At 37.9% G+C, this 23,521-nt stretch overlaps 2 long non-coding RNA genes across 2 annotated transcripts; both read left to right on the top strand.

Moving 5' to 3' along the window:
- Nucleotides 1–10,598: 10,598 nt before the first annotated feature.
- Nucleotides 10,599–21,103, top strand: LOC131191754 (uncharacterized). Its single transcript, XR_009153574.1, has 3 exons — nt 10,599–10,697; nt 19,036–19,093; nt 21,013–21,103. It is a non-coding gene; the product is annotated as an uncharacterized LOC131191754 (long non-coding RNA).
- On the top strand, nt 10,935–13,250 carry LOC131191748 (uncharacterized). Its single transcript, XR_009153573.1, has 4 exons — nt 10,935–11,051; nt 12,336–12,378; nt 12,497–12,555; nt 12,654–13,250. It is a non-coding gene; the product is annotated as an uncharacterized LOC131191748 (long non-coding RNA).
- Nucleotides 21,104–23,521: the final 2,418 nt, after the last annotated feature.

Raw genomic sequence — 23,521 nt, 5'->3', positions numbered from 1 at the left:
ATTCTAGAATAAAATAATAAATAACAGATAAAATCTATAATAAAATCCAGTCTGTCAATTACACATGGTCTACTATACCAAAATTACAATCCATAAACTGTGAGGCCCGTAGTCAGTTTAATACTAAAAGGGAAAGGAATAAGCAATGTAGTATATAATAGCTATGGTGGATTAGACACTTGTTTCCGATGAATCCCCCGTGCTGCTGTGCAGAATCTAGCCACCTGCACTGTAGTTATGGACTGTTCGTCCTTAAGCAGGCACTGGAGATAAGCAGTGTTGGAACAGCCAGGATACCTAGCAATTATTGGAAGGATATGTTTTTTTGGCATCTTTATGTAAAAGGAACTTTGAAGAAGTATGTGACCAATGGTCTCCACCTCTCCTGAGCCACAGGAACAGAGTCTTTCAGTCAATGGTATCTTTTTATATTTGCTGTACAGGATGGCCGATGGAAGTGCATGGCATGGCGCAAGCGAAAATGCTTTTCAACGGTTTGCCAACTCCAACTGGCTAAGATAGCTGGCAGGGGTAACAACATATCTAATGGCACATGGAGCCAGAAACAACAGAACTTTCCCTAAGTCCGTTTGCCTTTTGATGTCCTCTACCCTTTGTCACAAGGTTTCTTTTACTTGGTCATAGTCCAACGTGAGTATTGAGGCTGGGGAGACCATTACATCTTTTTGGCCCCTGTTGAAGAGTTCTCATCTAAACCTGAAGAATATCCAATGTTTTTGTATTTTTTCCCTCAGTCAGTTTCTAACAAATATGGTTTTATAATTATTTTTATGGAATATTTTGATTACTTCATTGTAGCCATTTTTACTGCAAATCTCTTCAAAACGCAAATGTCCTGGAAGTGATATAGAAATCTGCATGTACTGTAAGTAAATATTTTAAGTGTGGTGGAGAAAGCTGTCCAGGATTGACATAGCTGGCTTTTATAAAACTTTCTTCTACACTGGAGGCAATTAAAGGTCTCTAGACTGATATAATTCCTTGGGGGAGTGAAGGGACGAGACTTAGTTTCCATACAGAACACTGCAGTTTCAGTATTCCTCTTTTATTTATTTATTTATTTATTTATTTATTTATTTATTTATTTATTTATTTATTTATTTATTTATTTATTTAATATAACCATATATATAAGTATGAGTATGTAATAACTATATTAATTGGATATAATGAAAGGAAACAATAGGACAGGAATGGTAGGCACGCTTGTGCTCTTATGCACGCCCCTTACAGACCTCTTAGAAATGGGGTGAGGTCAATAGTAGACAGTTTTTGGTTGAAGCTTTTGGGATTTTGGGAAGAGACCACAGAGTCAGGTACTTTATTCCAAGCATTAACAACTCTGTTACTGAAGTCATATTTACTGCAATCAAGATTGGAGCGGTTAACATTAAGCTTAAATCTATTGTGTGCTCTTGTATTGTTGCAATTAAAGCTGAAATAGTCTTTGACAGGAAGGACATTGTAATTGATGATTCTATGAGTTAAACTCAGGTCATGTCGAAGGCGGCGTAGTTTTAAATTTTCTAAACCCAGGATTTCAAGTCTGGTGGGATAAGGTATTTTGTTGTAATCAGAGGAGTGGAGAACCCTTCTTTTAAAATATTTCTGGACACGTTCAATTGTATTGATGTCAAAAATGTGGTATGGGTTCCAGACAGTCGAGCTGTATTCAAGAATTGGTCTAGCAAATGTTTTATATGCTCTGGTTAGTAGTGTAGTGTTTTTGGAGAAAAAGCTACACAAGATTAGGTTTACAACTCTTAAAGCCTTTTTTGCGATGTAGTTGCAGTGGGCTTTGGCACTTAGTTCATTTGATATGAAAACTCCAAGGTCTTTAACAGGGTGGGGGTCATCTGTAAGGTAATGTCCATCAAGCTTTTACTTAGTGTTTAGGTTCTTTTTTCCAATGTGTAAGACTGAGCATTTGCTGGTTGAGATTTGGAGTTGCCAAGTTTTAGGCCATTCAGATACAAAGTCAAGGTCTTTTTGAAGGGTAATCTTCTATATAAGTATCTTATATCTTATAAGATATAAGGGTATATAGGCATTATGTGAAATCCCTGAGACATGTTGTTGAATAGAGCAGGAAGAGGGAACCTTTAGCCTCAGGACCATATAGGATCTCCAGATACATTTTGATAGCCTTCCAGGGCTACTTCTGCCTCCGCCTCCGCCTCTACTTCACCTTCTGCTTCTGCCGCTTCTGCTTTTGCTTCTGTTTCTTCTGCCTCTGCCTCTGCCTAGCCTCCTCCTCATCTTCCCTCCTCCTCTTCCTCTTCTCCCTCGCCTCCCTTCTTTTTGCTGTGCTCACTTAGTTTGCACTGCAAAGCTATCAATGTACAATGGGATGCGAGGGTTTGTTTTACAGCCAGCTTGTTGCAGACATTGATTCTGAGAAGGAGTATCTGGCCCAAGATCATTCTGCTGCCTTCTGTGCCTAAGTGAGAACTAAAATCTAGTTCTCTTTGCTCTAGCTTAGAATCCTGAATGCTACAGCACGTTGGCTGTCTCCACCCTACTGTTATCACTATCAAAATCCAGTGGTTTGGTTTAAATGTACTTTTCACATAGCCTACAGCTCTATCAAACATCTCTCAATCACCCATCCCCAGGTGATTGAAGAAAGTTGCTTACCCTTGTGAGCTGGAAGGGCTAATAGACTGATTTGGCCTCTACTTGCAAGGGCTTGGCTTATGCTAATAGGAGAAATGCTTTTACAGTGGAAAGTTCTTGTATTTTCTTTACTATATAGGAATATTTATGCCATGCTTTCCTGACATTTAGGTATCTCTCAGACTGATGCATTCACCAATATTAAAATCTCAAAATGAAATTCACAGCATCAATAAACACAATAAAGAATGGAAAGAGAAATGTGTCTATCCATCCAGCAATTGGATTCCAAGAAATGAAAGGCTAGACAATTGAAAAGGACAGCATCCAAATCTCTTGGACCAAGTTGTTCCACAGTTCCAGCAATGTCCAGAAAACTGCAGATTCCCAATCCCAATCCCAATTTGTCCAATTTTTAAAAAATAATAATAGCAGGATATCTGAGATAAAGAATTATTTCACTGGAAGTTAAAAAGAAGTTCTCACAAGTATGCTGAAGAAACTTTTCAGTTTACAATCTTTCTTTTTAAACAATGGATAGCTGTCTTATCTTTAGAATCTCCTACACTTTGGAGATGGATGAAAGAAAAGACATGTAGGTTAGCTCTATCTCCTACCATGGGAAACTTGGACTCTGAGCTGAGTCTACCACCTTGAATGCATAATGAAGGTTAAGTGAGAAATCTGAATTTTGATTCTTGTTTTCTTGGGAAAAGATCATATTAGATTTTATATGCAATGGCAGGTGATAATTAAGCTCCATTTGCACAGCGTTAGTGTAAAAAGAGAAATGACAAGGCATAAGGGCAACAATCTAACTATATTTATATATATCACATTTAACTTCACCCTTGACTTCTCTGTCATTTCTATATCTATATCTATTTCAATTTCAACTTTCTTTACTTACAGTCGATGAAAACATTTCACTGATGATAAAATCTTTTTTGTTTGGAAAGAGCAAAATAGTCTTATGTATATTCTTTGTTAATATTCAGATTAAAATATTACATCTTGGGACATGTAAAACTTTTTAAACGATTACTACTTTTTAAAGCACAACTGAGGCGCAAAACCCAATACTGTTCACAGTATTAAATGATTCCTTATTTAAATTTGGACAGTGTATCATTTAGAAGTTACTGTTTAGACTTAGAATAACTTTATTGTCACTTTGAACGTACACTAAGCGGCATATATTAAAATGAAATTTCATTGCATACAGCTCTCAGAGAGTCTCCACCTCTAATATACTACATAAACATGACAAAATAAATAAATAAATACAAAATTATGCATATACCCACATATCAGTAGTGGGTTCCACTTACCTTCGCCACCAGTTCAGAATTGGGACTGCACATGCGTGTGCGCTTGCTTTGCTCGTACACAGCGAAGTGAGAACCTTCTGCGCATGCACAGAGCATCCATGATGATGTCCGAGTGGGTTGGCGGAGCCTCCCACCGCCACTATCAGTTCGCTTGAACCGGGTCGAACCGGTAGAAACCCACCACTGCCACATATGTTATATGAAACGGAGAAACAACAGTTTCGTTTGGATGTATATATGTACATGACAAGAGAAACAAATCTTGCAAGTTTACCAGACGGATGGCATAGGGAACAAAGCTGTTACAGAATCTGGTAGTCCTGCTAGAAATACTTAGAAGCCTCCTCCCAGAGGGGAGCAACAGAAACAGACCGTGAAGTGGGTGTGTGGGGTCTCTAACAATGTTTTGAGCTCTAAGCACATAGCGCTTATAAGTAGTATCCTAAATGACAGGAAGTGAGCTTCCTATAATCTTGTTTGGTTATTCGGCTATGCAGGAGACAGGACTTGTTCATTGCATTGATTACAATGCAATGTAATCCACAAGCCCTAGCTTGTTGTAGCTTCTTGAAAAAGTCTCAAATTGCTAGGTTAAACCATTGTACTAAACCCATAAACCAAGGAATGCAAGCCACAATGGCTGGCCTCACGCTTAATAATGTGAATTAACATGAACTGTGAGCCATTTTCTTGACTGCTTAATATTGCTTACTACTCATCCAAATGAGTACTCTTTCTTCCATTTTTTTCTTTTTCTTTTCTGTGCTGCAGTTTTCCAGTCTTATTGGATTTCATTTTCCTTCCTAGCCTATTCATTTTGCTGTTCTTCTCTTCATATGTCAGCAGAGAGAAAAAAAAAAACCTCTTCAGCATTCTGCCACTATATTTATCTTCATAATGCAGTACAGCTCCTCAACTGGACATATGAATGAAAATATATTTATAAGGATGTAAAAAGGCCTTATAGGGATAAGACCACAGGTATATCTAGCCTAGCATTCCATTTGTCATAATGGCCAATCCAAAAACTCCCTGAATGACTATAAGAGAATGTAAGAGCCATCAATCATCTGTTCTTGCCATTTTCCCTCAGTGACTAGTCTTCTCCACAAAGTAGCTTAATTTCTACAACCTTGTTGAATGATGAAGGCAAGAGAAGTTAAATGTAAAAGCTAAATTTCAGGATACAGAAAATAAAATTTTTGAAGCAGGTAAAATACAGATGGAAAGCTTCTCTAAGATCTGCTGGCTCCAAGTTATAGTCTTAAATGAGTCAAATAGTGGAAGGAGGACGTAGATTAGAGAAAAAGAGATAATCTTAGAAACATGTTAAGATCGTTATATGTGACAAAACGAAAAGGGGGAGAAGGAAAGGAGAACGTAAGGGCTTTTGGTACCAACTTGGGAGGAGGAAAACCACCCCTGTGCTAACAGAAAGGTAACACGACAACTTAAGAGAACCATGGGTGAGCAAGATGGGAGGTAACGAAACAGTGTGCAAGAGATTATAAAACATAATTTGGCAGCTCAGCATGAGAAGCTGGAAGTTTTACCTATGAGACAATTATCCAGGAGAGTGATGGGGGCGGGGGAGATCAAGGTGTAGATTGTCAAGAGGAGGAGAAGCAGTCTGGGTTCAGATGAGCCAGATGTGAGGATATCCAAGCCATTAAGGATGCATCAAAATTCCCAAAAGAAGATGTGAGAAAAACAATTAGGTGTGCCTCTATAAGGAGGCTGTGGGTGTTTACAATGCAGGGGAAGGGGAATTCAAACAAACAAACAAATAAAAATGTACTTGGAAAACAACAAAAAACAAACTGCAGTTCAAAATACCCCAAAGCAAAAAAATTAATATGCCAGATAATATATTTAAAATAAATATAATATTTATATAAATACAAAATCCTACATTTATCATCTGACTAATAAGCTAATAAGATTTACAGTAAAACAGCCCTACAGCCATTCCTGTCATATTTCAATTACTTCCACTAAGCAGTCAACTTTACAAAATTCAACATAGGAAGTAGGGTACATACTGTACAGTCTCTTCATAACTAACTTGTTTGTTACTGTTACAATTACTAAAGTCTAGATTAACTAAAGAAGATTTTGCAAAACTTTATGTTACAGTTTGGTAATTCTTGATTTACCAGCTGTTTGATGGCCAAGATCTTTAATGGCCAAAATCTTTAAACAATCTTAATTGGGGTACTATTTATGAATTTTAAGGGTTTTAAATTTAATTGTTTTAAATTTAATTGTTTTGTTTTAAATTTCGGCCATTTATGAAATATGTTTATTTTAAGTCTTTGTTTTAATTGTATATTGTACTCTTTTTATAATTTGGCTGTACACTGCCCTGAGTCCTTCGGGAGAAGGGCGGTATAAAAATCTAAATAATAAATAATAAATAAATAATAAATACAAGATGGTCAGAAAGGACTTATGAAATGATAAGGTATTCTTCACTTCTTATAGAACATGGCAAACCAGATTCCTGCTTATTTTCTAAGTGGGAATTTGGACATGTGTCCATAGGTCCTTTTCAAGGTATGTTACTGATAAAATAATTCAGTTATACCTCCACAAGTAGATTGAACAGAGATTTAATAAATAGTTAACTATAAGAAGAATCTGGCCTTCAAATTCATTATTTTAGGTCAATGTCATCCAACCTGAAAACCAGTTTTCCTGCTTAAGCTTATTCTCCACACTTAATATTTTTGTTGCTGACTGAAGTGTTTACATTGTTTACATTCATTAATTAATTCAACATACATATTAGTCATTTAGTGTGAAAGGAATAAATAAAATTCACAGGAAGCTCTGATGTGGAAACATACAGATAGTGCCCCTGGGTAAGAGCCTCCTGTTCAATCACAACAATTCTTGCCCCCTATTTTTCCATCTGAAAATCATTCAAAGCTCTTCTTTGAATTAAGGTGTCAGGTATCAGGTTCATCATTTGCTATAGGTGGCTACAAAAATGACAATAATGTTAAGCCTCATCACTAGAGCTTCTCCTGAAAATCCTAAAATGCCTCAAAGTTGAAGTTTCTCTACCCTCATTGTATTATAACTTCATTTTTTTCTTTTTAAAAATAAGATAGTTATATAAAGAGTACAAATAGCATCTTTGTGGTTTCCAGTACTTTTGAATAATTAAATATGGAGTATATAACATGGACCTGCAAATCTGGCAGTAGTTTCTTAGATCTCTCATTTGACTCATCGTATTGATATTTGCATTGCAAATACATATTTTTCAAAAAAAATTGTTCAGTAGAAATGTATTTGAGATCATTATTCGAGAGGTTTATGAACTGGGGAAAGCAGAAATTCACTTCTCTTTCTAAAAGTAAGCTACCCAATATGGTGGAGGCAGCTCATTTCTGTATTTTTTTAAGGAACAAATCTGTTTGAGTGAACCCAGGAAATGCATGTGTAAATGTAGTTAGTGAGATTTTGTAGCACTGTGATTGGAATATTTAATGTTTTAGGGTTTGATGGTCATACCGATTTTGCTTTTATTGAATATTATTGTGACCTGGCTAGGATTATTGCATATAAGGTAGGCAGACAGGCATATAAGTTTCTGTATATTTTTTTAAAAAGAAAAATTATTATCATTCTTCAAAATAGAAACATAACTTTTATGTCTCTATTAGGTGCTAAGTTGGTGCTTATGGATGCATTCTTCTACTCTTCTCTCTGCCCATCCTACATAGTGGCTGTTATGTCTGTTAGTGAATATCAGATTCCCCAGATTTCCTTCCCTTCCCCTCCTCCATTCCTCTTCCCATCCCTAGGATTTTTGGTTTAAATTTGGTCTAGGATGCTCAGTTTCACAGTTGAAACTATGGTTGAGTCTATCTATGTCCTGTAAGCTTTCATGTCTTGTGACTGTGTCTTTTGAAAATCAACCCACATTAAATAAGTGCTCCATTACTCAACCCAACTTCCCAGGAAAGGAAATGTGTAAGAGCATAATTCAAACTAGTACAAACACACTGCAGCAACCTAAAAAAAAATACAAATGTGTTTATTTATTTATTTAGAAGCTTGTATGGCTGCCAATTTTATATACAGGTGGGTCACAATAATATTCAATAAAAATAGTATCTGTATGACTACTGAAACCTACAGTATCACATATTCCAATCATAGTGCTGCAACATCCTATTTTTTTTAAATCATATGTTTTGACTGGTGGTGCTAAGTTGGTGCTTATGGATGCATTCTTCTACTCTTCTCTCTGCCCATCCTACATAGTGGCTGTTATAGTCCTTACATTGGATGTTGTAGATGAAAACATAATCTCACAATATATGGACAGATTCAACTACATTTATATACTCCCAACAACACTGGCAGGGCAAGCTACTGTATATAAACACAGAGCAAACACCACACTCACTGGCACTGATGATGTTACCTAGTCAGGTGGGAAAATATCTGCAAGCAAACAAGCTCAGAGAACATCAAGGACTCCATAGTTCATCCCTGAGCTACAAATATTATCTTCTATTTGAAAAGTTTTCTCCCAAATGGCAGTGTACAGTACTGTGTCACAGATGTGCCTGAGCATTTTGCTAGAATAATAAATATGCAGTTCAACAGAGGATGTATTCCTGCAAACCTGGTTTATGGTTGCAGTTTGCCAGCTTTAGTAATGAAAGCCTTTTTGCAATCCAGGAAAAAGAATGTGTGCTTTTTCCTGTCCTCAAAAGAAAACAAAAGCAAAATCCCCACTGGCTGTTAACCATCTTCAAGTCATAAAAAGGCCATTGCTGGGGATGATTTATTGTCCGTCAGATATAATAAAAGAAGAGACTTTTCCTCTGGCATTTACACTTCCTTGGTTATTCCTTTTGGCAGTTTCTTTTTTAAAAAGATCAACTGCAGCACCGAGAAATATACACATGAACTTGCTCTTAAGAAAATTGCAGGATGAGCAAATGAGATTCTATCTGTATGAAACTGTACATGAGATTGTGAGCTTTTAGTGATGAACCTGAATTGTAATTCCACAACACTGGAGATCAAAGGCAAGGAAGGTGGGCAAATAATTACTATGGTAATTCTGTTTTAACTGAATACATCATTTCATCCAAATGAGAAAAGAATTCTGAGATAATTGTTCCCTCTAGGATCATAAGGGTGGAATATTTTGCTCTAAGATGGTCTCTTATATTCCTATCCAACATATCAAAGTAACTATAATAGCTTTCTCTCACTAAAGTATAGGCCTTGCAAATGATTAGCAGAAAAATCAATTGTGATGGGGATGCTCATGTTTGCTTTGTTAAAGCAATTGAGATTAATTTTCTGGGAAAGTTGAATAAACCTGAGCTATAAGAGAGAGAGAATCAGAACAAAATTCAAATAACTTATTTCACTTGGAATGCTTAACAAGAGGTCTTTTCTCCTTACTAAGTTATAATTCAAGGTGCTGGTTATCTCTTTAAAGCCCCACCTCATTTGGGACCAGGCTATTTGAAGGAGTGTCTCTTTCCTATTGCATCCATCTGGTCTATTAAGATGGGAAGGCAGAGTATGTTGTGGATTCCATCATTATGGATGTACAACTGGTGGCACCATGAAAAAGAGCCTTTTGCTGGTGGCCCCTTCTCTATGAAATATCACTGCCCCAGAGTATGATTCACCCACACTCTGTTACTTTTCTGAAAGCCCTAAAGATACAGGCCTAGGGACCACAAATAGAGGTGGAGCCGACCAAGTGGTTGATTTCATTGTGTTGTTGCTGCCATGAGAGTGGGGATGGATTTTTATGTTGTGGATTTTTAATGTTGTCAGCCGCCTGCAGTCATCTTGGTGTGTGTTGGGCAGCCTTATACATTTGTTTAATAAACACTGTCCACTCCCCCTTGAATTGGAAGAAAATTATACTGGCATGAAATTTCCTTTGTCATTGCCACTCACTTGGTTTCCATCCAAGGCAATGGCTTTCAGAATTTATATATTTTGAAACTGCCTTTAGACAGTGTCAGAATAAAGGGAAAAAATATAACTTTAACACTGGATGTTAAGGATGATTTAGTCTCATTCATGCCCTGGGGCATGGGGGGGAAGGAGAGAGAAAAGATTTTTCCACGTAGGTCAGTTAAAGTGCTATCTATCATTCCTTCGGCTGATTGCAAACCATACAGAGTTCAACTTTGCTGTTCCTTTCTCTGATTTCTAACCTGCACAGTACAGAGGCAGGCAAGGAATGGGGGTGGGGATGAGGAATTTTGGCAGCTGAACCTCATGCTGAGTGAGGAGAAGAGGCAGAATAGGAGAACTAAGCAGCTCCCATCTGATCCTTTACCTAAAGCTATGAGATCAGAGACTTGGTGAGTAAAAGCCACTACCCACTTTTCCTGGCATCTCTCTCAGCCTTGAGCTAGAAGATGTGGTACGCCACCTCAAAAATATGAGAAGTATAAAGAAGACGTTTGATGGTGAGGCATGAGGGAAACTCGTGCTGCACTATGGAACTTCCCTGCAGGCCTATCTCATGAAGTAAGAGCTAATAGCTAAGCAGGGGTGTGGGTTAGTGAGAAAAATACCCAACTACCATGTGCATGACAAGTATTACCCATTAATAACCGAAAGATACATGGAAGGTTGCTCAGGGTGATGGGAGACAAGTTCCATCCTGCTTTATTACATCTCTCTCTCTTTCTCTCTGGCATCTTCCAGATGTTGTTTCAGTTATTGGTAAGGAATAGTTTAGTACTCTTTTAAAAGATAATCAACTAGTCAAAGTATGCTGCCTGAGACTTGACAAATTCTTGGAGTGGGGTGGGGTGGGGTGGGATAGGGAGATGGTTGCGCTAAATTATAATCCAAAGAGGTGCAAACAACAGTTGATAAACGTGGAATTGCACTGTGAAGTGGCAGAGAGAAGTCATCCCTTTATCTCTTGCTTCACTCTATATCAGGGGTCTTTGCTGGCTGAGGGACTCTGGGAGTTGAAGTCCACAAGTCTTAAAGGGACCAAGGTTGGAGACCCCTGCTCTATATGTTTTGCCAGAGTGGCTGTGGAAAACAGTGCCTAGAAACTACAGGGAGGTATGCTGCACTGATCCTATCCTTAAGGTTACCTGGTTGGTGAAAATGATCAGATTGTACCCCTAGTACCAGTTTGTTACAAACTTAAGCAGGATAGTACAACTTGAAAACCAGAACAACTAAGGATGGCATAAGCCTACTTCAGATATGGATTGGGAATGAGATGAAGGCAAAATTATGAGGACATGGGAGAAAAGAGAGGTTGATGAGGCATATTCAAGTAGTGAGGAAGTGCAAGAGAGGAAGGAAAGGCCTATGGTTAGGTGTTTGTAACTATTGTGAATATATTTCTCATTGCTGATGCCTCAGCTTTTTAATAGAACACATTTTTGTATTATGGGATATTACAAATACTGGGCACATTTAAATAACAGTAATAGTAACAGAGTTGGAAGGGACCTTGGAGGTCATATAGTTCAAACCCCTGCTCACACAGGAGACCTATACTAGGGATTTGAACCTCCGAACTGCCGACCTTTCTGACCGACAAGCTCAGCGTGCCTAGTCAAGCACATTTCCTTGATTCTTGTGTGATGATAGCCCTCAGCATTGGCTCCACATTCCCAGCCTGGTAAAATTTCCAAAGGGATTCCTCGACAAGTTAAAATTCCTTGTGTGGAGTTAAAATATTGTGTGGTATCCCTTTACCTCAAGAACCGGAGAAAAATTCAAATGAATGCTATTCTGGTTTGCCTTAAGCCAGAGCTAATCAAAGTGTTAAATTTGACAAAATTGATTTCCCTCAATAGATTTATAAATCCTTCAGCAATATTACTATCCCAGAATGAACCCGGGGAATCTAAAATAATGCTAGCTTATATTAGCCGAATGAGCATTTGCGTGATTGAAATGAGATTTCAATCAGGGATGCTTAACTATTAAAGGACATCATATTTCCAATTTAACAATTTGCAGTTGAGCAGGCTCTTTAAAATGCCCAAAGTCTGACCAATGTTACAAAAGAATACCTGTAAATCTGATACTTGTAAACCCAACTCTTCTTTAGGTCAATGATACAAACAAACAAAGAAACAAATCACCACAAACACACAACAGCAACAAAAATAATAAAATAGAAGAAATGCTTTCTTTTAAAACATCAAACATTAAGCTGGTTGTACAGTAAGATTTGCAATTGAAACTCAGTTTGAAGATGGAGAAGGGAGATAATATTAATTAGTCATTGAGAGCTACTGCGGCCACAGGATTATAGCTGGTATTATGGGATAAAGATGCAGTGCTTTTAAACCATAAACCACTATTCTCTTGCCTTTGGCAATACAGATTCCTGGCTACGGACAAGAGCAAGAATATCAAATCAGTTAAGGTAATCAATTAAATATTTAAATATCTAACTGGATCAATTTGATCCAGTTAGAACGTAGGTAGTGGAATATGTTATGGAAAACAGATCTTTTGTGTTTCATTCATATCTCTTGTTCCAGGATCATGGAAGTATGGCAACACAGTAGTTTCAGAATAAGATTAAAGGAGAACAACTCTGGTAAGAAAAGAAGGTTGCATCTAATTGGGTAGATACAACTAAAGGATATTATAATAGAGCATTTAAGAAATGGCTTATCATCTTCCTTTTATCTTAAGTGCCACTCCAATTGCCCCTGTTTAAGAAGAAGCCAAGCCACTGGAGCATCAGAATCAAAGCTTTCAGGAATCTTCCTCAGGAAAGCAAGAAAACGATAAGGATTTGACCTCATAGCTTGCTCTGGAGACATCCATTCCATGATGGAGCCTGACCAACCAAGCAAAAGTCCCCAGTGTACAACACAGCGTCAACCTATGCTCAAACATTTTACTTCTTTGCGACTCTAATGCTTAAAGCATGTTATCAGGTTTAAACAGGCAAAGAAGATTCTTGGCTGCTGCTCAGCAATTTCCCATCATTTATATAGCAGTGAAGATGCAATAAGAAGAAGAAATGCTTCTTCTTATTTCAGCAGTTGGGTGTACAAGGAATATAAATATAATTTATGTGCCCAAGGTCCCCATAAAACAGCAAATAAAGTAAGCATCAGAAAAGATGAAGATGACATTTAACCATGTCATCCTATGTCATGATTTGATGATGAAATCAAATCAAATGAGTCATTTGTTGATGAAGGCATTTCTATTACCAAACTTCAAAGTAATGGTCAAAGTAATGAATTCCCACCTCAACCTCAGCACATTCAAGTTGCTGAGAGCCGCATTTGATTCTTTCAGGTACATTGAAGGTTGCTGGATGGAGTCATTTCATTCATGTAGGCTCATTTTGCAGGGAGGAAATTTTAACAGTTTTTTCTGGTCTTTGACTTTGATATATCAATTTTATGGATTATATTAAAAGTTTCACTTGTGTCAAATCAAAAAGTGCGAAACTATGTTTTCATGGGTTCAGGGAGAGCATTAAAACCATAAAAGGGGAACTTTATGTAGCCCTGCAGTTGTGGTTGCTTGCCTTTCAACTATGTCTACAAAGAATCTTTGGATCTTTCAGATCTGTTCCTTGTGGGTCCTTCACAAGCAATAATGGACCTTGTCACACCAGGCTGACTTCTTATTCTTTAATGTCAACTTGATTTGTTGGAATGAGCATTCTAATTGTTCAGTCTGAAAATTAAGACAATATTTTTAAAAAACAATAGACCAATAACTGCTAGCTAAACAATTATGAATTCTAATGGAGCTTCACATGAGATAGTACAGCACAGAGCCAAAGTAGTGTAGAGGTTACAATACTGGACCAGGATTAAAATAAACAGAGATTGGAATCCACCCTTAGCCATGAGAACTCATGGCATGGGTTCCCAATCTTTCAGCCAAACTTACAAGTTGTTTTGTGGGTAAAAATTGGCATGCATCTTTGAAAGAAAAGTGGGGAAATAATCTAATAAATAAAAAAGAAATATGTGGTCATTTTTATCTTGATTTGCAACATATTCAGAAGGAACCTGAAAAGAAAAGTCATATATGGAGTGACCCAGTTGATGATCCTATAGTATTACTTATATGACAAGGTAGAGAAACATGCATAACATGACTTCTACAAATCTTTCCATCTCCATCTTTCCATCTCCTTTAGGCAGTGGTGAAATTCAACTTTTTTTACTACCGATTCTGTGGATGAGGCTTGTTGGGCGTAGTGTGGCTTGGTGGGCATGGCTTAGTAGGTGTGGCAGGGGAAGAGTACTGCAAGAGTCCCATTACCACCCCTCTCTGGGACCAGCCAGAGGTGGTATTTGTCGGTTCTCTGAACTACTCAAAATTTCCGCTACCGGTTCTCCAGAACCTGTCAGAACCTGCTGGATTTTACCCCTGCTATCAGAGATCATAGGAGACACCTGTTTTCTTCTTTAATATGCTATGCCCATGTCTGTGTTTCTATTTATTTCTTATTTATTTATTTTGTCACAACAGTATATATAAGCATAAGCATGAAAATAACTATATAATATATAAGCATATAAATGAGCATAAGTATGTAATAACTATATTAATTGGATGTAATGAAAGGAATCAATACCTTTTCCTTTTCCTACATCTCCATGTTTCTGTGCATGTGAATTCTCCCCCCCCCCCGGATCATATCATGGTATGAGCCTAAGTATGGCCTTTATGTATGTTTCTGCCCTTTCCCTTGTGTGGCATCTACTGTATGTGTGTATTGGGAAGCACAGGGCACGAAGGACATGGAAAGAATGCAGAGAGTGGCTTTTGGAAATCTTATTCAATTGTTTAACAGCAAATCTGGCCTGGATTACATGATCAGAAAGGAAGAGGGCTAGAGAATGGAGTAAATGGCAGCATAATGGGTTTTAAAATGGGTTTTTATTGGTTTTAAGTGTTCAGCCAATTTTGAATTTTCTTTTTAAACTGGTTTTAACTTTTGTATTAACTGTTTTACTCTGGCTGTAAACCGCCCTGAGTCCTTTGGGAGAAGGGCGGTATAGAAATTTAAACAATAAATAAATTTGGAGCTGTTGCCAACAAGATCTCCAATAAGAAATCATTGGGGAAATGATTTTTTTTTCTCCATCCCCTAGTCACCTTAGTCAATTTTTAAAACCTCAGTCTTGGTTGTGTTTCATTCTGTTTCGGAGAGAAATTCTGTTGACAGACCAACTGAAAGACAGACAGATGAGCAATCCTTTTGGTTGATATCAAAAACCTCTAAAACGGTATAACAACTTCCAGAGTGTTTCTGCTAAGATTATGAACAGCTTTAAATTTCGCAGGAGGCTTGTGTTTTTTTTTCTACCCAAGTCAGTTTCTGATTTTAAATGTCTACATCTGATAATATTGCAGTTATTTCTGTTACTATTAGCCCAGGGTTATTTTAAAAACACCTTTGTTTTCCTGTTACACTGCTTGCTATAAATCTACATGGGGCATTACTGGAGATCATTCCTTCTCAGAACTGAGCTTTTAGATAAACAGCTCCAGTTGTATCTCTTGACCAGGGTTACTTCACTTAAGTGGTTTTAGAGAGCATAACTCAACAGTGAAGCAGCCAACAAGGAAGGATTTTCATTTTGGCAAAGGCAATAAAGGACCTGAAGAAGAACTTTAGCTGCTTCTAAGTGTCATGAGGCTGAGATCTGTATATATCAGTTGGCAGTCATTAAATAGATGGAGTGATATTGGGCAGAGAAAGGAGACAAAATAAATGAGCAAAAGCAGCCCTGGAAAGAAATAATACCCCACGATGAGATTGCAACATATTCTGTCAACTTTTCCTTACTTGGTCCAGTTCTTTCAAGCAGAGTCAGAAAAAAAAAAGTTCCTAGCCTCCTTACTTTCCTGAGAAATGTCCAGCCCCAATGGCCCAGGGACAAGAAATATTTAATTTATTCTATTCTTTAATTTCTCCATTTTACCTCTTAATGGGATGGTGGGAATGGTGATTGTAGATCAGAATGCTTAGGGGTCTTTAGCTAGCCAGCAGGGTACTCAAGCATCATCAGACTGCAGGTTCTAGATTTATTGCACTAGACTGCAACATTTGGATTGCACAAATTCACCTGACTACAGTACTTTGAAGCAGCAAAGAAATAAAGAAATTGGAGAGTGGAATACTCCCTTTGCCTGTTGTATTGCTATGCACACAAGGCAGAAGGAAAAGTGCTAAATATCAGCTTTGACTTCTTATCTTTACTATTTATTTGGCTTGCTTCCTTAAAAAAAAAGAATAGTTAACTCTGCTCAACATATAATAAAATGATTCTTCTGACAATTGTGTGTTGAAATTTTCTTATACTATGAGACTACCAGAACAGATTGTCAAAAAAATCAGGATAACTAATGGGTGGATAAAAAGAGAAGAGTTTTCTGTTTTTCCTGCTGTTTGGTGGTCTTTTCCTGGATTTTTGCAGCCCAGATCTGGTTTCCTATTTTATTCATTCAGTCAGTTTACAAACCACTCTAGTTGCAAACAACTAACATGTACACTTATTTATGATGACACAAAGCAAAGATTGTCAACAGTCTGTGGATTGATTTCAGGAAGGGTCTGTATATTTAGATGGGAAAAACTTACAACTTTACTTTCATATATTATGAAAGTAAATATATATATTAGACATTTACTATTTTTAATATTTTAATAACTACATTTGTCTATTTTAATTTAAATACATTTTCCTTGAAAAGGGTGGATAGATTTCATCAAACTCTCAAAAGGATCCAGGGCACACAAAAAATTGAAGACTCTCTGCTATATTAAATGAGCACAGAGAATTGCTGGCAAAGCTGGGCTCACTTATCAACCAGGACCTTGAGGTTGTTGATGTCCAGCAACCTTAAGCTGATATTTATAAACACACATCCATTCTCGCCACAAAAATTTTAATCTAAAATTGTTCACAGTAGCAAGTATCCAGTTACAGCATTGCGTGATTGTGGGGCTCATCTCACATAATTCCTGGGTCCAAAATTCTCTGTAGATAGCATGGCTTTCTCATTTAGCACGTAGGGCATTTGTGTCTGTTTTGTTAATGTGTGTAAAAGCTAACCTAAAGATTAAAATAAAAATAATTGTTACAGCTTTGTAAAGTATGACTCAAATGATTAACAATCCATTGGCAGCAATTTTTGTTTTGCTTCTGTTTCTTAGTTACGCTAGGGAGCTGACCAGTAAATTACCAAAAGAAGCATGTCTCTTGGAAAGTGCTGACTCACAGCCCTTTCAGTTTTGGCAATGAAAACCTTTGAAAGGAGTAGAACTTTTGGAATTTTGGAATCCAATTCTGAAGCGTTTGTCTTTTTCTCAGTGTTATTATATAAAAAGATTTGATTCAGAGTATTCTCCATTACTTTGCAGAAGTGGATTTCTTATCCTTCTCCTTGTATGTGTATACGTGTGCGCACATATTCACTCTCTCACACACACACACACACTGAAAAGTAAGCTAAATCCAGATAATTGAGGAGGAGGTCAAATGGCAGCCAAATTTTTAAAAAGTGAAAAAGGTAAGAAAAGAAAGGCAAATCTCTGTCTAGCTGGTAGTTATGGCTTTCACCCTGACCATCTCCTTGAGAATTGATTTCCTCTTGGAGTCCATCCAGTTTTTCTATCCAGAAACAAAGTGTAGAATTCAATAGATCCATTGTAAAATGTTAATGAAAGAAGCCAGATCCTCCTTTTTGTAGCTCAAGAACTCTAAAGAGTTGCAAGAGCAAGTGAATGAGGAATGGAGGTGAAATTTATCATTATTTTTTGGGCAACATAGAAGATGTGCAAACTTTCTTTTAGGATGAGTAATTTGAAAATTTCTCATATTTCCCCAATGAAACCATTTCAGGTTAGAGTTGTTGCTGCACTATGACTTCTGGTGCAATTTTCAGAAAGAATTTCAGATACTTCTTGGTGCAGAGCTGCACTAGTTTGTGAGTGTCGTATTTTTATTGGCATAACACCTACATTCTTATCGTCTTAAATAATTTTCTCATAACTTCCGTAAGAATCCATAGCATTCAAATGCAGCTAAACAGACATGAATGGAGAACCCTACTACAAGGTCCTCTACCATTGCAGAATAATAATTGCTAGGTAATAACTGGACTTTATCACAAACATCAAAACTTTCATGAAAGTCAACTGAGAAATAAGAATAATCTATATTTGTGCCTGATTGCATCATTGTTCTATTTTTTCCCAATAGCACAGTGGAGTGCATTCTGCAGTTATCAAAAGGCAGGAAAGCTTGGGTAAATGACATCATATCAGTTCTCTGTAAACAGTGAATGAGAAATGGGTGGTTATTGAACTGTAAACATTTACAGGTAATCCTTGACTTATGACCAATTGCCTAGCAACTGTTCAAAGTTAATACAGACTTCCCTGGGGGTACTTATGACCTGGATTCAGACTTCCAATGGCTGGGCCTCCTGCTACAGTCACATGACCAAACTTTGAGCACTTGCTAACCAACAAGCAGGCCATTTGCAGTATCCCATGATCTGCATATGACTGCATATGATGACATTTTTTTGTCAAAACTGATCTTTACTTCCAAAAACACCTCATAGTAAACTATTGGTTCACTTAACGGTTGCAACATTCACTTAATGGCCACTGCAAAAAGATTGTAAAACTGGATCTGGTCACATGTCATCCCATTTTATCATCATCATGATTAAGGCTATGATGGGAAGGCTCCATTACAGTTTTAACTTGAGGACTATTAGTAGTATATGCAAGTACAAAAATCTCTCAATTTTTCTTCCCTTCCCCTCTGCCTTATTTGAAAGGTCTACTCTTCTTCCCCTGCTTTAAATCATTCTCCCCATTTTTTCTCTCTCACTTCTATGCTGCATTGTATCCCTCCTCCCCCATTTATATATATAATATATAATATAATATAACAACAGAGTTGGAAGGGACCTTGGAGGCCTCCTAGTCCAACCCCCTGCCCAGGCAGGAAACCCTACACCATCTCAGTCTGATGATTTTACCACATCAACCCATATATTGCTCTTTCATTCACAGATGCACATGAGGAGACTGCTCCATTCACTGGTGGATGGTCCTTTCCAAATATTCCAGGGTAATTTATGCATTGATCACCTACTAATAATTATCAGAATCCCCACAAAGAGGCATCCCTCAGTCAGTCTATTGAATCTTCTGTTGAACTAAGCCAGGCTAATCAAATATTGATTCAGGGCAATTATTCATTATCTGATGCCTTCCTAGTGTGTTGGATTACAATTCTCATTAGTTTAACCATCATGGAGGGTTGTTTTAGGACACAGCAGTGATGATAAATAGATTAAAAAATTGCTTTAGGCAACATAAGAAGTGGGCAGCAAATTTCATATTAAGATTTTCAGAGCTGGGAATGTACAAACAATGCAAATAAAAGTTATTCCTAGTGTGGAAAATATGAATTATCGTACTTTTGCACTTAGTACAAATGATTAAATAAAAATAGACAAATGGAACGGATTAGACCAAACTGTTTTGAATTCTGTACAGCTGTTGAAAAACAGAGTTCAGGGTGCATGAAATGTCAGCCAAGAGATGCTCTGAATTGTTTAGTATATTAACAATATCCCATTTAGAATAAGTCACACAGGATGCCTTATTTGTACAGTTAAATAGGGATTTGGTTCTTATGAACATTGTCAAAATAATTAAACTCTTCAATGAAACAAATAATTTCTATAAACAAGAGTGTAAAATGAAGGGCTTCTAAGTAACTTCAGCTAAAATTTCTATGGAGACTCTAGTAGGGTTTTAAGAACATTTGGTAGGTTCACTAAACACATACAGTATTGATTAATCCCAGCTGAGTATCGGCTAAAAATAAAATCTCTTTGATGTTAAGCCAAAGCCCATAGATGGATGGACACTTGCAAGATAATTTTCTAGTTCTGGAGGGTTATGCTATACATTCAAGTGGAGGAACGATTATGAAATGGGATGCCAAGATGGATATGATGATGGAGCAGAAAGTGAGAAGAACTTCACATCAGATAATCAAAGTTTGGGGGGGGGGGGAATCACTCTGGTACATGTTACTTAACAATATAAAAAAATGACATGGAGGATCAAAGAAAAACTTAACTGCTTTTATAGGAGTTTATGTTTTACTCTATTGTTAGTCACTTTGACTGAACTTTGGATGCACTACAACTGCATCTATTGCCAATATTCTCCTGCTCCTGGACTCACCTTTGACTCTTGCATATATCAAAAATGTCCTCTTCCACCTGTCTCCTAGAAGATTGCCTTTTGTGAGTGAGAGGAACAGCAACAAATCCTATAGCTGAGCCATCTTCTGGGGCAAGGTTCCAACAATCATTAGAAATTAGTACAATTAGTATTTCTTGCAAAACACAAAGAGTTTTTGGAATTTCTTATAACATTATGAACTTAAAATATAAGACTACATTTATAGGTTTGGGGACAAACTGATAGGCGTGGTTACATGTGAATACCATTGCACTGATATGAAAAGGAGGAACTGATCTTTAACAACAGTAAGGTGTAGCACTTAAGGAGATGGACTACAACTGAGGAGTTTATCTTCAAGACCACCTTCACCCTGGAAGTTCATTGGGTCAGTCACTCTCAGCCAAATTTCTCACTCAAATTTATTGTTGGGTAAATTAAAGGAAGAAGTGCTATATATACTGCCTTGGAAATATGGAATATAAATCTAGCAAGAAATAAATGATCAGTTTGAATGCTCTGTAGCAGGGGTCTCCAACCTTGGCAACTTTAAGACTTGTGGATTTCAACTCCCAGAATTCCTCAGCCAGCAAAGCTGGCTGAGGAACTCTGGGAGGTGAAGTCCACAAGTCTTAAAAAAGCCAAGTTTGCAGACCCCTGCAATAGACTACTGCTATCTACATTTACGGTGCTTTACAACCCTCTCTAATATGTAGTTCTGGGGATGTGTAAAAGAGAGTGTTATGGGAGGATGCATATTCTGAAATATTCTCCTCCCTTCATTTACAGGTATTGGAGAGCAGAGCTGCTTCAGTTTGAATCAAAGAAGCTTCTCGGATGAGAAGTGAAATGTTTTCAAAGAAAAAACCCAAGGAAGTCCAACTGCCTTTTGAAAAGCACCTCTGGGACAACCATGACCTGGATGATTGAGAATCTCCATAGACATTGTTGGTTTGTGTGATTCTGGCCTTAAAGATGGAGGTGAAATGATAATACTCTAAAACTTGATATTCTTGAATAAAATCTGGTAAAAGTAAATCTTTAAATTGTCACAAAGAACAGATAGTCCATAATTCTGCTATAAATGGATGTTTCCTAGTAATCCCCATTCCCACCCAACTTGCTACCCAATGAAAACAGTGAAGCTGAATCAAAAGACATCACTTTTATCTGTGGGAACACACGGTAAGACTTTACTAAGAATCTGAGCTACAGTGATGGTGAAACATGAAATCTTTAGTATCTCTGCCTGATATGACAGTATCAAGGAAATGCTGATATGAACTGGCTGACTTCAAGATGTAAAGTGTGTGGGATGGGAATAAAACAAATTAAAAGACCCATATTGTTGGGGGGGGGCAATAAGTTGACTTTGTAAACATACAAATAGAATGAGACTATTGCCTTACACACTGTAAGCTGCCCTGAGTCTTCGGAGAAGGGCGGGATATAAATGTAAATAAATAAATAAATAAAAAAACCACCAGAAATATTAGATGGATAAATCATACGAAGAAGACTAAAACTGTGTGTATGATGCCAAAAGGTATAGCTATTTTCTTTTTTGAGCCCTTGTAAAAACAATAAAGTCAGGATGAAAATAAAATAAATAAATGATAAATATACAAATAACATACACACATATACATATACATACATACATATATACCTTGAACTTTTTTTCTTCTGTTTACAGACATAATAATGCAGGATCCAAGAGGGTAAATCACCAGGACCAAAGGTTTACTCTTCAGAGCTTTTGACTCGTGCTGGGAGAATGGGACAACTCGTCACAGTCAACCCCCACTGCAGCCAATTCAGCATGGCCAACTCGCCATGGTCAACTTGCCACGGGATGACTCGCTGCAGAACAATTTAACAATTCTATTTAATTATTTACAATAAATATTTATTTATTTTATTTATTTTATTTGATTTTTATACCGCCCTTCTCCCGAAGGACTCAGGGCGGTGTACAGGCAAGATAAAACCAGCAATACAAATATACAAGTTAAAATATCATTTAAAAAACTTATTTAAAATTAGCCTGAAATTAAATTACCATAAACTAAAAACCCCGTTTAAAAATTAATAAAATTTCCCATTAAAAATCCAATTTAGGCCAGCCCCGCGCGAATAAAGAGATGTGTCTTTAGTTCACGACGGAATGTCCGAAGGTCAGGTATTTGACGTAGACCTGGGGGAAGCTCGTTCCAGAGTGTGGGAGCCCCCACAGAGAAGGCCCTTCCCCTGGGGGCCGCCAGCCGACATTGTTTGGCGGACGGCACCCTGAGAAGTCCCTCTCTATGGGAGCGTACGGGTCGGTGGGAGGCATGTGGTAACAGCAGGCGGTCCCGTAAGTACCCAGGTCCTAAGCCATGGAGCGCTTTAAAGGTCGTAACCAACACCTTAAAGTGCACTCGGAAGGCCACAGGCAGCCAGTGCAGTCTGCGCAGGAGCGGTGTTACATGGGAGCTACGAGTAGCTCCCTCTATCACCCGCGCAGCTGCATTCTGGACTAACTGGAGCCTCCGAGTGCACTTCAAGGGGAGCCCCATGTAGAGAGCATTACAGTAATCCAAGCGAGAGGTAACGAGCGCATGAGTGACTGTGCATAAGGCATCTCGATCAAGGAAGGGGCGCAACTGCCGAACCAGGCGAACCTGGTGGAAGGCCCTCCTGGAGACGGCCGTCAGATGATCTTCAAACGACAGCCGATCATCCAGGAGGACACCTAAGTTGCGCACCCTATCCTTTGGGGCCAATAATTCGCCTCCAACAGCCAGCTGCGGCTGCAGCTGACTGAATCGGGATGCCGGCATCCACAGCCACTCCGTCTTGGAGGGATTAAGCTTGAGCCTGTTTCTCCCCATCCAGACCCGTACGGCTTCCAAACACCGGGACAGCACTTCAACAACTTCATTGGGGTGGCCCGGGGTGGAAAAGTACAGCTGGGTATCATCAGCGTACTGCTGGTATCTCACCCCGAAACCACTGATGATCTCACCCAGCGGCTTCATGTAGATGTTGAACAGCAGATTAAGATTATTTTAATTTTTGCCATTCACATTTCATTCTGTCCCTCTTTTTTGCATCCTTTCTTTAATGATTCTATTCCACCATTTCTTTGATATTAGTATAATTCCCGTCCTGCAGCAAATTGTCCTGTGGTGAGATGGCTGTAGCAAGTTGGTTGTGGTGAGTTGGCCATGATGAGTTGGCCATGGCGAATTGTCATAGAACCTGTGCTGGAGCCCATCTTCAGGGAACTTCTCTGTCACATACTCTGTATTTATTT

Source organism: Ahaetulla prasina, chromosome 1 (assembly GCF_028640845.1).
Source record: "Ahaetulla prasina isolate Xishuangbanna chromosome 1, ASM2864084v1, whole genome shotgun sequence".
NCBI lineage: Eukaryota > Metazoa > Chordata > Lepidosauria > Squamata > Colubridae > Ahaetulla > Ahaetulla prasina.
Note: the sequence above shows the minus strand (reverse complement) of the source record. Positions and strands in the feature narration are given on the sequence as shown.